Source organism: Telopea speciosissima, chromosome 9 (genome assembly GCF_018873765.1).
Source record: "Telopea speciosissima isolate NSW1024214 ecotype Mountain lineage chromosome 9, Tspe_v1, whole genome shotgun sequence".
Taxonomy (NCBI): domain Eukaryota; kingdom Viridiplantae; phylum Streptophyta; class Magnoliopsida; order Proteales; family Proteaceae; genus Telopea; species Telopea speciosissima.
Window position 1 is genome coordinate 10,703,486 of NC_057924.1, and position 16,510 is coordinate 10,719,995.

Consider the following 16,510-nt stretch of genomic DNA (forward strand, 5'->3'; position numbering starts at 1 on the left):
TTTGTAAAAAATGAAGATTTAAGTACATTCATGATCGAATCAAGAATGAGATCTCGGAATTGACATTAATATAAATCAGGGTTGGCTGATTTGAATAAGAATCAATCCAGTTCAATGAGCTGTTACTGAATGGTTTCTAAGGTCTTGAGATATTTTCGTGCGAGAGAGAGAGAGAGGGTGCCAGTGTACTCTTTTCTGGTGGCTCAAAGAATATTTTTCTAAGTTAAAATATGAGAAGTGGTTTTTTGTTCGGCAGTGTGACTGAATGGCTTCTAAGGTCTTGAGATATTTTCATGTGAGAAGCAAAGATATTTTCATGTGAGAAGCAAAAAGAGAGAGAGAGAGAGACGGTGCCTGTGTACTCTTTTTTGGCGGCTCAAAGTACATTTTTCTAAGATTAAAATAGGGGAAGTAGTTTTCTATTCGAGAGTGTGGCCTACGCCAGCACTCCCATGTGTTTATCTCTCTCCTCCTCAAAACAAGGGGATAGTGGGAATACTGGCGTAGGCCACACTCCCTGACAAAGTTTTTTTTTTTTTTTTTTTTTTTTTTTTGCCTTTAAAATATTACAACTAAAATCTGCAAGATCATAAAAAAAAGACGTAACCAATGCACAAGGCTCTCACCATGGTAGGGTCAAGAAAGGATCATAACGTATGCAATCTTACCCCCACTTCGTAGAGAGGCTTTTTTCTGACTCGAACCTACGATCACTAGGTCGCAATGGAGCAACCTTATCGTTGCATCGAAATAAAAAATAATAATAATAAATAAATAAATAACAAGTGAGAAAACTAGAGTTGTGAATTAATGAAGGTCATATAGTCCAACTTCCCCCCCCTCCCAATCCAAAACATAGACACCCATCAGAGTTAATTGTAGTTGGCCACTTTTATCAGGCCAGGATTAGAAGAGGTCATGAGGAAGCCAATCCAGGCCAGACCAAGCCAAGCACATGCCTAGGCTAGTCTGTAAAGGTTATTGGGCCTGAAATCGAAGTCAGCCCATAGGCAATGGGCTTCAGCTTCAGAACTGCTGGTATTCTTTTTTTCTCCACTTTTCCCATAAGCCTCAGCCGGCCCTCGATCGAAATGCTCCAGACAAGAGGGAGAGAGAGACGGTTGAGAGTTAAAAGACTTCGAGAGAGAGTGAGCAAATCGAGCAAATCGAGCAAATTTTTTGCAATTCCCGACCACCCGCCAAAAAACCGTTGAAATAGTTAGTTATAACGAAACCCTAAATTTTGATAGAGCTTTAAGAAGATCGAACCGAGAAGGAGATCTTCTCAGGTGTTCTATAATTACAGTACTAGGAGTTTCCCTCTGACTTCCTTTTTCGTTCATTTGATTTCAATTCCATTGCATAATTTTTCAATTTTCAACTATGGTTTATGGAACTTTATTTGACTGTTTGTATCTCCTCTCTTTTTTAATCTAATTTGACCAGAACTTGATCGAAATATTTCATTTCCATGGAAAACTCGATCACGAAACGATTGAGCCTCCAAAACGAGGTTTGTGAGCTCTATCCTACAATCGATTTATGTATTCTTAAGCTGAAACATATTTGATCTCCCAATTATGAATACTTTGTTTGTAGATTTTGAACTGGTTGAAGGAATTCTCCGAGGAGTTGCAAAGTAAAGCAAATACTGTTACGTTGGGAATACATGAGCTTGTGGATCAGACTGGCATTGTGGAACAAGATATGAAAAACACCCAGAATTCTTTCCGAAGTCTTTTGTATCATCAATCTACATATAATGTATGTACATCCACTTGATAAGTATATTATGCTCAGAAATGTTCAGCTGGTATTGAAATTTATATGATTTCTTAGCTAAGAGGTCTAATCTCCTTGGGTCCAGAGAATATCTGAGGAAGATGGAGTATCTGGCGAGATGGTGGAAGATACCAAAAGGTTGGGTACAGCAGGAATTCCTGCTCAGAGTTACGAAAATGACATTTTACCAAGATATAAAGAGGCCATCTCTCTTGGCTTGAGTTCCTACCGGAATCACACCCAGAAAAGAAACAGAACCTTTTCAATTGGCTCCAGTTTTAATGTAAGAGTCCATATTTCTGCATGCTTATGAGTTATTGCAGATCTTACATTGACTTATATAATTGCAGTTGTATGCTTATATTGATTGTTTAGGTTGGTTATGTTTTTGTTGAATACAGAAGCTAACTCCAGAATTTCTGTTATTACTAGTAAAATTTGCTACAAGGGCACATTAACATCTTCAGCTAATCACATTGGCAATGCAATATCTGACTGTTTTTCATACGATGGTCTCCAATGATTTAAGGTGAAAACGAAGGGAGGGGTGATGTTGCAAGGATGTGATCCAAGTATTTTAGAGGAAAAACTTGGGAGTTCTTAATGTGGATGGTTTTTTTGAATATGCCTTTGGTTATTTATCATATGAGGAGGCCTTTGCTGATAGTTACGTTGAGGTTACTGTTACTTATGACTGTGATGCCCTTAAATAGAGGTGGAATGGCAAAGCTGGACTCATGTAGCATTCCCCAGTTTGTTGGAATGAGGCTTATTCCGTTCAGTTGAGTATCATGATGCATTGTTCAACAAAATAAACAAGAAAACTAATGGTTGGGTGCAATTCTATCATCCTAACAGTAATGATCTTGAACATGGTATATTGGTTTTCAGTTTTTTCCCCTCCCCAATCAAACCAGCGCACATTGATCTAGCCTGATAATTGCTTTGGCATTCGGAGAAAACATGCTCATTAAATTGCATCAAGTTACTGTGACCTTTATGTGGTTTGACAGTGAACTCTGGGGAAGAAGAATGCTGAAAAAAAAAACTCCCAAGAAAGAAGAATCACACACAAACATCTGACCGTTATGTGGTTTGGCAGAAACTGACATGCATGAGTGAAGACTGACAGGCTTTCACTAAAATATGAAGATAGCAAAAAGTCTATTTACCCATGGGCCATGGTACAACCCAAAAAAGAAACCTCCTACTGTATCCCAAAGTTTTCTCCCACACATACAAAACCTTGCACACATATAGTCATATACATGTAGTGGGATACTCCTATATCTAATTCTAGAAATTTTGGAACAATAGCAACAACAACAACTCAGCCTTATCCCAACTAAATGGGGTCGGCTACATGGATCCTTACCCTCCAATCAGCTCTATTTGATGTCATACTTGATACAAGGCTTAAGCTATGCATGTCTTTTTTCACCACTTCTCCTAAGGTCATTTTAGGTCTGTCCCTGGCTATTTTAGTTCCTTCAATCTGAATTAAATCACTCCTCTGTACTGGAGCATCCAAATGTCTCCGTTGAACATGGCCATGCCACCTCAAACAATTTTCTCGTAGCTTATCATGTATCAGAGCTACTCCCAAACCAGCTCTAATATGATCATTTCTTACTTTATCCTTCCTAGTTTTGCCACTCATTAATCTCAACATCCTCATCTCCGCTACACTAAGTTTATCTATATGAGGCTTCTTAACTTGCCAACATTCCGCACCATACATCATGGCCAGTCGTATGACTGTCTTATAAAATTTTCCTTTTAAGTTTTAAAGGAATACGCCGACCCCACAAAACTCCGAACGCACCTTTCCACTTCATCCATCCTATTTTAATTCTTTGTGAAACATCGTCCTCTATATCACCTTCTTTATGATTGAGCCAAGATACCTAAAATAATCACTTTGCAGAATCTCCCACTCATCAAGTTTCGCCACCTCATTATCCGTCCTAGTGTAACCAAAGTTACACACCATATAGGCATATACTCCGTCTTCGTTTTACTTAGCTTAAAACCTGTTGATTATAGGTTGATCTCCATAACTCTAATTTGGCGTTAATCCCTGTTTTTGTCTCATCCACCAAAACAATATCATCAGCAAAAATCAAACACCAAGGAACCTCATCTTGAATGTATCTGGTTAAATCATCCATGATAAGCGCAAACAAATAAGGGCTTAAAGCTGATCCTTGATGTAACCCAATTGTAATTGGGAATTCACTATCTTGGCCTCCCACAGTTCTTACACTTGTCACCGCACCATCATACATATCTTTAATGATGTCCACATATTTACTTGAAACACTTCTCTTCTCTAGTACTTGCCAGATTAATTCTCTAGGGACTCTGTCATAGGCTTTTTGTAGGTCAATAAAGACCATATGGAGATCCTTCATGCAATCCCTAAATCTTTCCATAAGTCTCCTAATTAGGTAAATAGCTTCCATCGTGATCGTCTTGGCATAAAACCAATTGGTTCTCCGTAATAGTAGTTTCTTGTCTCAAGTGGGTTTCAAAATGAAGAGTTGAAAGGCTTTTGACCTTTAGCATCCCCCTAGGGGAAAAAAAGGAAGAAGGAAAAAGGAATCAAAAGAATTTCTCATCCATTCCATATGTGGCTTTCTCAATGGTCAAAACTAAAAAGAACACCTCTTGGTTACTTCATTTTGTTTGGAGTTTCAAGCTACAAACTGAAAGGAATTCTATACTGTTGACTCTAGCATACCTCCATACATAACATGGAGAAATTTCTCTACCTTTTAAAGATGAAGTGTACTAAGAAAATGTTCACATGAATTAGTATTGTACTGCATAAAAGAGGTGCCAGAGAAAAGAATATTATCGGTAAGTTGATGTGATTTGCAAATTATGAGAAAAACAAAGTTCTTCATATTGGATGTCCTCAGGAGTTAGGATATGATTAACCTCCAGTCTTAGATTAAAAACAAAAGTTTCAAATCTAAAGAATTTAATAGTGCTTATATTGCTACTTGATACACTGACAAATTCATTTGAAGGTTGGATTCAAGAATCCTGCTCTATTTACCCAACTCGATTCTACTAAGTCTTCTCCCATTAATGGAGTTGGCTGCATGAATCCTGCTCTATTTAAAGTCATACTTGTTGCAGTACCTTCCTTGAAATTCCCATATTTATCTACATGTTTCTTAAGAAGTATTTAGGAGATTCTTTACTGTTTGAGAATCCTTTTCAGTCATTTGAGTCTTAGCTTGGAAGTTATAAGCACAAAGTATAGCCTTTTTTAATGATTGATAATTGATATCATGTTTCACCATAGAAGTCTTAATTAACAAATATTCTTTCTGACACTGATTTGCTGGGAGTGTTTGAAACTATCTAATCGTATTTATTGGCTCTAGAAACATTATGTAATGTTTGTATTATCTTGTTTTGTATTTTGCATGCTTATTGAAGACCGGGTTAGTTCATGATCCGCTCCCCCATATAATTGGTTCTGAAGAGTATGTTCATGACAATAGCTGTGGTTTAACAGGTAATATAATTTATTGTTATTGTGGTTCATAAATCTAGTATCAAGATTTATAGGACTTTTGCTCAATGTGGAATGGGTTTTTGTTTTCCTTCAGACACAGAGGATTTGATATTAGAGACGGAATCAATTAATTTCAGCAACATAACAGAACGAAAAGGAGAATATTCTGATGGAGGAAGCCTCAGCTCTGATACTCTGTTGAGTAGAGATTTATTTGGGGGAGAACAAGAACCATTTCGGAAGGCAAGTTGGTGGATCATCATATTTGTTGTTTTGTCTACTTCAGCACATATTTATATGTACCTAGTGCCTTCTGCATCAATTGGACTACCATTGCAAACCCAGTATGCCTCTGAGTATGTATATTTAGCAACCGTACCTCTGGTGATGTCATAAAATTAATCGTCCTTGCTAAGCAACACAATATCCTTTACCATAACCTAGGGAAAAAAAATGTCTTGGTCCGTTCCTGTGTGAACCTGGCAGAGGATAACATCAAGCAGCATGAAGTCATGGCACATAAAAAAATTTCAGGGCATACCCGGCTCACTGGTTCTAGAAAAAATGACCAATTACATGATGTAAGGGGGGCGGGGGGCGGGGGGGGGGGGAAACAAGAATACATTAAAGCATAGTTGTCAACGCGACGCCCTGGCCTTTTATTTTTTTGAGCCTTGGTGCCTACGCGCGCCCTGTTGAAAAAATTCTTATTATTGAGGTGGAATGAATGCTGCTGCTTTTGGCCCCATAAAATCGCCTAATGTTGCGCATCGGATCAGTTAGGTGCCGGGCAGGCGGGGGGTGGGGCATAGGAACTAGCAAAAGGAATGTTCAGCTCGGGAGCCAGCGATCTCCTTTGCACCAACTAATGGGTGGCCCAAATCTATGTTTTTAGTAAAAACTACTTTAGGTTCTTGGCGTCACCTCAATTTTTTAACCCCCTCGACCGCCTTGGTACACCTAGGCTCCGTGACAACTATTAAAGTGCATGAGATTGAAGATTGAACTTTGACTTGTTCATTCCTTGAACCCGCCACCATCAATTGCATAGCCTGCTTTTAACCTGTAAACCAATCTCCACCTAAAGTTGTTTTCTTTTTATTTCACTACCCACTCCATCAATCATATGCCTCCCCTTGGGCCTCAACCCTCAAATCAGTTTGCTATTGAACCTCTTTTAATTTTTTTTAAATAGATTATTATTGATATTTTTGTTGTTTGTTTTGGATTTCATTTACCTCTCCTGCGAATTCACTGCCCTCATTCAACCTTTAATCCAATTTCCTATTTAACCTTCAATTGTTTCCTTGATTTGTTTGAAAATCCTTAGTTTCTACTCTGTAGGAAGTGAAGTTCTAAAATTTGGTATTCGTATAATCTCAATCAGAGCCTACTTACCTCATCCTATGGTCCAATTGAACATGGGATGATCTGATCAATTTTAGGGTCAATGGACCCCTCTGATTTCTCTGCTGTACCAGCCAACGGTCTTGGACCAATATGACCTTGATCAAGTCATGTTTCAATCTCCATCATATCGACATGCTAAGTTAGGTCAATACAATCAATGTCAGACTTTGATTGCTTATCGTCAAGGGCACCTTATTAAATTATGGGGTATGTGGACTCATTGACGAGTCTTCTGCATTGTCAACCTTTTGTAGATTAATATGATCTTTAATAGGTCCCATCTTGATCTCTACAATATAGCATAGTAGCATTTTGCTCTTTTCAGGCTAATAGAATCTGTTGGTATGGTTGGTACCATTTTTAACTCTTGGTATAATATATTCCATCAGTTTCTGTCTAGGAAGTAAAAAAATTTTGTTAGTTGTTTCGGAATAAGGTATAACATGCACTTTCTTCATTTTTAGGGTACTGATGATAAAATGAACATTGGTTGAAGTGAGTAAAGGACTTCACTCCCCTCTGGGATCATTCTTGGCAACACGAAGAAGCCTTTTATTTTCCCAGCATATGGAAAAGCATTTTATTGATGAGGATATAATGTATGTGATGGGTTTCTAGAAGCCTAAGGATCTATGTTTCAGAAACTCAGATTAAACCAGAATCGCTGTGATATAAAAGTGATCAGAATTAAAGAAAACTTGATAATCGTAGATCAACAACTCATCTTCTGATATGAAGTTAATAACATAACCAGAAACAATTTCTCAAAAGATGATTTGAATCCAACGGCCACATTAGAAGTTATGGCAGTTTCCTACTTGAGATAGGAAACCCAAAACCCTAAGATCATTGTAGTTAAGACCAGTTATTGTATAACTGAAACAGATCAGATTTTGAAGGTCTAATCCCAATGTTAAAACAGTGACCGATCTTTTGGTATCTCACAGAAAATAATATGCGATTACAACAGGAATGATAGTGGTGTAAATAGGCACAGAAGTCGATGGGAAGAGTTCCAGATTTATGGGACTCTACTCGATTGACTTCTGATCTGAAAACCGAAACTGTAGGTAGGTTTAGAAATTAGAATGTCCTGTGGTTGATGGATCTGAGATCAGAACTGAAATCTCAGATGTATTGACCCAAGAACTGAAGAGTTTCAAGATATTGGCATGGTACACAGTTTCACGAAATTTCGTGAAATGTGTCGGTTTTACTGGCTGATGAAACAAAACAGCTTCTACAATGTTTCGACTGAAATTTCGGCGAAACACCGAAATTTTAGTCTGTTGAACAGTTTCGGCGAAATTTTGGTCGAAACTGTTCATGACACTTACTTTAAATACCATGTTTTGCACGGAATAGGTCGAAATTTCGACCCATTTTTGACTTGACTGGTTTCACCACTGCCCCTTGGAAAACACTGCTTTCTTGGCCAAATCACTGCCGTACAAGGTTGGAACCAGTGCTTGGGCAATAGAGGAACGCAGTGGAAGCGATGATTTGTTGCATTGTTGGAAGATTCAAAGTTGGAGGAATATCACTTTTCCCAAAAGCTAATTGTTGCGAAAAAAAAGAAGAAAAATATTTGGTGGTTGGTATTCAATTTTTTATATGTTATACATTGTAGCTTGATCTATGACTTCACGGAGCCGGAATTCATTTTCTATTTTTAAAAGATTTTTTAAAATTTTCTGGAAAAAATTATTTTCTTGTAACAAAATTGTGAAAAAAGGGGTTAATACTTAGTGTTTAGCTGTCAATTTTATATATGTTGGACTATTGTTGTCTTTGATATATTTGACTGTTTGTAACAAATCATGTATGATGCATGATTTATGACAGTTTATAATTTGATGTCTATTCATTCCTAATACATATTTAAGTTGTTTTACTTGAATTATGTGTTCTAATACTAAACATTCTGTGGAATAGGCCATATTAGAGAATGTAAACAGTGTACACTACCTAGGGTCCGAAGTCAGAGTACCATTTTGGGTGTATTTTTTTAAAAATTAAAAGGGGAAAGTTTTCATACACGGCTGTGTAAGCCGTATATGTGAGAGAGTGGGAGTTTCAAGGCATTAATTAATGGGTGGAGGTTTATGACTTTTCCAACTCTTTGTGAGAGGGGACACGACCGTGCATGCTTACATGGCCGTGTATGAAAACTTCCCCCAAATTAAAATCTAAGGGTTCCACGACTATGTTTAGAGGGCTTAAAATAGGGTGTCCTAGAAGTTTCAGGACCTAATTTGACCATTTGGCCCTCAAAACTGACAATTGAAATTTGCAGGAAAATGTATAGGTTTCGACCATAATTTCGATTTCGGTCGAAACATTTTGGTTCCTCAAAGGATATTGGGATACTATAAACAGAACTTGAGGATCAAAACCGAAACCTGGAACCTTGGATATTGGGATACTATAAACAGAACAAGAATTGTACTTGCTTGAGGATTAATGGAGAAGAGGAATGAGAAGAAGCTATGATTAAGCATCCCACCTAGCCACTATTGGCTCCCACCAACCTAACACTTCATCTCACAACAAATCCGAATCTCACAGAATAAAGAAAAGGTTCAAGCCAAAATCTCATTAATCAAATTCGTATACAAGGCTAGACCCCCTTACAAACTTATGTAGAAGACTCAAAAACAGACTTAGACACTAACAAAGAAAGCCCTAAATCAATCCTTAACTAATAAAATAACAGAAACTGACTAGGAACTATAATGAAGGAAACTGACTCAAAACAGGTCTGGAATTATAGAATCCTAATATAGCCTAACTAAAATGCTTAATGACTATTAAAATAAAGAATTAAAGACACTTAACTAATTTCATAGGCCTAGTTTCTACCCATATTATAGGCCCATTATAATGAGATCACATTAGATCAAAGGCTCAACATATACATAACCCAACCCAAAGCTTATTTCCATTAAAATAATCCCAATTGTGTTTTCTCTGCATTAGTATGGTACAGACTATGTACAGAGCTTAAACCAAAATATATATATATGTTGACAAGAAGGATACATACTTCGGCCAAACATATCACTCCTGTAAAATAGAACCCAAGGACTTATTGGAAGCATTTCTCTTCTGGTCTCTGATAGCTGAAGATTAGAAATCTGGCTCGTCTAAATTGAGAAATATGCTTGCAAAGAGACAAGAGTCTTCTACCCTTCTCATGAAGACCCTATTGTTTAGATCTAGCAAAAAGAAATGGGCTGCATACATTTCTCCCTTTCTCACCAATTGAACAACTGGCTGATAAATGAAGTAATCCTTTCCTCTTGTGGTGGGGCCAATGGATATGAAGAATCCAAAAAAGCACTACCATGTCGCTTGCCGTACGACAAATGATGAAAATGTGGTGAGCTACCTCTTCCTCTGTCCTACAGTACCAAATCTGATGGTCTAGTTCAGACTGTCCCTTGGATATTGTCAATGGTAAACTACTTGTCAAGGGCTAAAATCCATAAACACTTCCACCCATGGGCAATGGGAGTATCCAGATCTTTTAAAGTAGGAGATGGGCCTCTCTTCCAGCCAACAGAGATTGGCAGAAAGATCCTATGGATAGTATCCCAAACAGCTTTACTCTCTTTCCAAAGAGAAAATAGTGGCTAATAGAAATATTTTTGCAAGGAACCAGAGGACACAGGTTGGGCAAAGATCACAGAGCCCTTTCCCACACCATTCATATTTATGCATTGGGATATTTTCTCCATTGCGAACTTAAAATGTTACATTTTTTTAGTTATTCTGTTGAGACTCATTGCCCCTTCCAACCATTGACCTTCATGGGATCCCAATTCCAATTGCAATTTCCATATTTTCACCCAATATTAATCTTCAAACTATTCAAGTTAAATCTCCAGGCCGATAGATGGTTCATTAGCTTCATTCTTCTTATAGGGAAACCTCAATTTTTTGCTTGCGTACCACTTCTCAATTAGGGCTGTTAAATTTGTCCACCTCACCCGTTTACCCGCCTTACCTGACCCTCATTTGGAGGTTAGAATAAAGGTCTTATTCTATTTAGGCTAGGTGGATAACAAAGATCTCATGGCGTCTAGGCAATCCTAGGCATTGGAAGAGGGAAAAATCAAGGTGACACCAACAAGGTGTCACACCCATGGAACGAGGTCTCGCCTATATCTCTGAGATATCTCGGTTTTTTGAAGGTCCGAGACGAGACAGAGGATGAGTTAAGGAAACAGCATCGACTCGTGATCTCGGTATTTTACATTTATTGTATGTTTTCTATAACTAAATTATGTGTAGAATAGGGCCTATTAGTACGTAATAGCCTACCAACCTAGGGTCCAAAGTCAAACTCCTATTTGGACTTTGATATTTCAAAATTTGATAGTGCCATTGTGTTTAAATGGCCCAAAATAGACTGTATACCAAATTTCATGACCTAACTAGGTTAAAAACCCACCGAAACTGGCTTCGAGTTTTTAAAAAAAAAAAAATGCACCAACTCCAACTTGGTTTTCTGCCTGGCCGAAACCAGGTCTGAAATCGAGACCTTGAACCATGGTCATGCCTTGACAATTATGGTAGGTAATACAAGGGTAAAGACTTCATTCTGACCGCCTTACCCATTTACCCACCTAAGAAAATAATAAGGTGAAACTTTTTCTTCACTGTCGGTGTACTCTACACCCATTGCTGGAGGGTCGTAACTCATAATTACTCTGCCCCCTACAAGACAAAAGTCCAAAATGCCCTTCACTATTCCCAAAGTCCCATCTGACAGCCAAAAAGGGGTTTGTGAAGAGATTCTCTCTTCATCGTGGGTTAAGGGAAACTCGGTCCAAATAATAAATAAAAAAAGAGGCTGAGTTTGTTGTTGTTGTATATATATATTTAGGCTAGGGGTGTAGGGTAAAGATATTATTCCGTTTAGGCTAGTTGTGTAGGGTAAGGGTAAGGAATTTATACCAGAATCTAAACTGGGAGGGTAAGGGTAATGCCATCACCCGATCCTACCTTACTCATTGACAGCCCTATTGCCTATCTACTAGGCAGTATGTCTTGTCCTCCCCTGTCCTTCTAAAGTTTCAATTCTTCTCACTGGTCAACGCCTGCGTCCAGATTGCAGATGTTTAATATACTGGTAAACTAACCAAAGTACATTCAATTAAGGTTATTCTTTGTCCTATCAATTAACTCCACCTTCAAGTGGCCAACCTCCCTCACATTCTTTCCCAACTTGAAGTTCTACGTGGGGCCCTCAAAGGATATCTCAATCTGGTCAAAAGTAATGAACCAATAGAAACAGTCAAAAGAAATTAGAAGATCAAATAAGAAGATTTATAGGCATTTTAGGTATACTTCTTCAGGACATACGGGATCTTATCCCAATTTTTTACCACCTTGCCCTTGGTGCTAAAACACTTAAAAGGGAAAAAAAGAAAAATATTTTTTTTGGCTTTCTTTTCCCATATCTTCATGTACTTATCTCTTACTCATGATGTTTTAAGGATTATGCAGTGATTAAATAGAGGAATAGGAGAGTGCTTGAGAAAAATGAACAACTATTACAATGAATATCTGTAGGCATTTTGATACTTTATTAAGGAGTGGGTATGCATCTTAAAAAAAATTCGGGAGGTGCAATGACTGCAATGTGTCTTGAATTGGCTTAATCTTATTTGGGATATTATTTTTATGTTGGAATATGTAATCCAGAATACCATGGGGGTATTCTAATCCTTTTATGTAATCCAGAATACCGTGGGGGTATTCTGGTCCTTTTGGGCTTGCTTAGTTGTTAAGTTATTAGGATTAGATTGCTGCTCTTATTGAGTCAGCTAGTTAGGGGTATTTTTTGTCTATTTATGTCCCTTTGTAATATTTCCCTCTATTATAAATAGAAGGGGTTACCTATCAATGAAATCAAACCGTTCTATTCTCTCATTCTCTCTTTCTAACTCATGGTTCTGCTAACATGGTATCAGAGCCAACTCTGATCTAGGTTAGAAAGAAGAAAAAAAAAAAAAACTTTCTTTCTTCCATCACCTTCTCCTTCCTTTCTCCTCTCTCTCTCGGTTTCTCCTTCTTCTGGTTTTAAGCTTTTCTTCCTTGTAAGAGAACCTAAACCAATGATTTAGTTGCTCCCCTCCCACAACCTACCTATCTCTATTTTACAATTTTCTAATCGAAAACAGCTGGAACCATCTTTGCGATTTGGAGTTTCCCATAATTCTTTGGAGATCAGATTCCTATCACCATGGAAGGCTGATCTTCCATTATTGGAGCTCCCTCTGCCTTTTTTTCAGCATCTATCTACCTTGTTCCATTGTTCTCTTTCCCTTTTTTTCTTCTCCAGCTTTCATTAACCATTCTAGCCTTGATACACCCAATCGATCTCACCTTTTCAAGGTTTTTCAAAACCCTAACTCTTATCGATACTAGGGTTATTATTCTCTGTTCATGTTGATTTTTTGTGGGTTGCTTTCCTCCATTACAAGGACCACTCGATCTCAATATTGCACCTTTCCAAGTTTTTTTTGAAGACCCTACCCCAATCGATCTCTACTTTTTAGGGTTTTCCAAAACCTTGACACAAGTCGATTATTGGGTTAGGGAGATTTGCTGCTGCTGTGGTTTTTTGGAGGTGTTTCTACCATCAAGAGAGACAATCTACTTCAACTATTCATGGCTTGAAGAAGTGCTTTTACCTACGATAACTGTTGCACTATTTTTTTCTGCACTTTTTGGTGTTTCTCCCTCTTGAAGATCAAGTCTCAAACATTACAAGAGATTTGTAGTTCGTATTGGAGATCCATTCAAGCATCTGAGGACAGCATCTATTACCAGAAATCATCACACTTTGACAAGTCATCATCAATTTTTTTTTAAGCCCCCTACCCTCCAATCGATCTCAAGTTTCAGGGTTTTGTAAAAACCCTGACCATAATTGATCTAAGGGTTAGGGCAGTCCTCTCTTGCTGATTTTTTTAGGAGAGTTTTATCATCATAAGAGGAGTACTCGACCCAAGTTTCAGCATCATTCATGGAGTTTTTTGACAAAATTCAGGTTTCTTCCTTCTGGTCAACTTCTACAACTATCAACCTATTTTTTTCTAGTTCCTATGTGGCTGGCTGCATCAATTACTATTGGATCTGCTGAGTTATTGTCTTCTATTTGCTGGTTCTATTGAGCTTTCATTCATCCCTTGCTGGTTCTGTTGATTGGCCTCTGTAAGCATGACTGGTTAAGGTATTATTGCTGCCTTTATGAGGACTACTTCTGCCCTGGTCTTGAGATTGTGTCTGCCTAATATTGGAGATCGAATTTCTTTCACGTTATAGAAGAATCGAATCTACTACTTTGGAGATCAGTTTCTATTTGGGATTACAACAGTTGTTCCATTGTTATTGGTTGCGACTACGAATCTGTTCAGTTGTGTGAGTTTTTCTACAAGTTTATATTCAGCATACTTTGGGAGATTGCTCCAAGCATTATTGTTCTCTAATTCATATTTGATCCAAGTTTTTGAGCCATTTATTACATCAATTCTGCCCAGATATCTTCATTAGTTCTATTCAGCATATGAGAGTTTATAGATTGGAGTTTTGCACATTGGTTCTTCCTTGTTTGAAGATTGATCAAGCCTTGAAGATTGGAGCATTTCCTTGCTTCAAATCAGATCTGTCTTCTTCTTTATATCAGATCTGAATATTGGAGTTTGGTGTTTCTCCCCTGCAGGTGTATTGAAAATTTATGTGTTTTTTCTCCATGATTCTTTATCCCACTGCCTTTTTACTTACCAATCTCCCATACCACACATTTTTCATTTAGCCATAACCACTTTGGAAGTTTATGCTGTACTCTAACATGCCATTCCTTCCTTTTTCCATACCCATAGCACCTTTGGAGAATTCTGGAAGTTTATACTTTTGCACTATCTCTTACATCATCTCCATTATTTGTCCACGTGTACTACTACACGTGAGGGGAGGATTATGTACAAAACACTTGCAGACATTGTAGAAGGCAGAACTTGCAGGAACATTGTGGTGAAAAACATAGAAGATCAGTTTTCTCCACCATTGCCATTGGGTATCTTTCGTTATTATGTTGAGTTTGCCGTAAGGGGGAGATTGAAGTTTTGAAGCGTATTGAAGATATTTGGCTGTTGCCTGCCTATTTGAGGATTTACAGTTGGGTTCATTCAGTTGTTTCCGCTGCATGATTTAGTTTATTCCGCTACTTGTTGTCTAGTTTTTCACTTCAAGATTTTATGTCACTATGACAATCTGAGATTCATCACTGGACCACTATTGAAGATTGGTGAAAGCTTTGTTGATCAAGTCTACCCAGTTTTTTGAAGATCAATTATTTCAAGGTCTTGAAGGTTTATTTGGGAGCTTCATTCATCTATCAAGCTGGACTCTATTGCAACTCTGTTTCTTCCCATTTTATTCAAGTAGCGCGTTAGTGCCTTATGTGAGCCAACTTGAGGGGGAGTATAAGAATGTTGAAGTTTTTTTTCTTATTAGTTCAAGCTGGAGCTTCTTTTTACTTATATGTATAATCCAGTTTGAGGGGGAGTGTTGGAATATGTAATCCAGAATACTGTTGGGGTATTTTGGTCCTTTTGGGCTTGCTTAGTTGTTAAGTTATTAGGATTAGATTGCTGCTCTTATTGAGTCAGCTAGTTAGGGGTATCTTTGTCTATTTATGTCCCTTTGTAATATTTTCCTCTATTATAAATAGAGGGGCTTACCTATCAATGAAATCAAGCCATTCTATTATCTCATTCTCTCTTTTTAACTCACGGTTCTGCTAACATTTTAGCCTAAACATTTGTGCCTTTTATACATCTTGATGATTAGATACATGAAAGCTAGTCCAATGGAACTTTTGTTATATTATACCCCTTACACCAAACTTGTTCCATCAACAATTCAACATGAAATATTATTTTGGAACTGCGTACTTGTGAACCAGCTTCTAGATTCAGGTTACTCTTTCAGTTTTCTGATTTCACTAGCTTTTTTACAGGAGGGAAATGAACCACTGGTGTCTGCTGCTTTAGACTTTAAAGCAATGCTTGAGGCAGCACTTCTCAGCCCGTACAAATTCTGTATGATTTAAATCTTGGTTTCTTTGCTGTATGTTTGTCTCTTGGCTCTCTTTACATCTTTTGGTCCTGCAAATGGAAACCCATTGATGCTTTTTGTTCTGTTCTCTCTTGGATTTGCAATCTTCTAGTAGAATTATACTTGGTACTCTGGAAATTTTTCTCTCTAATTTAGGCTGTGTTGTTTTTTTTTGTTTTCTTTTTTTTTTATTTTTTATAAATGCAGATGATAAGGAGAGTTCATCACTGTCTAGTGCTGTCGACGGATATATCAGCAACACTGAACAAATTCGTGCAGAGCTGGTAAGCTTGCTTAAATCTTTGGAGACAATCTGCAACTTCTTGTTGACTCCTAGAAAATGTGAAGGCAATGATTATGTTTAACATGGATATTGCGATTCATAGTTCTTGCAAAGATAGAGGCTGTGCATTCCTATAATATGAACGACCTGGAAATTATACAAAATATGACTAAAAGATGGTCAGTTGTATTCACTAGCCCCCAAGGGCTGAAGACCTTGCCTGATGTTCGAGGCACAAGTCCTTCGAGAGCAATGATTTTTTCACTTCATTGGACTCTACTAGGGGTCAATATTAAGACCTACATTTTGGTTTGTTATTTCTTGCATTCATCTTATTGATTCACGTGAACATATTAACAAATTAACATTGT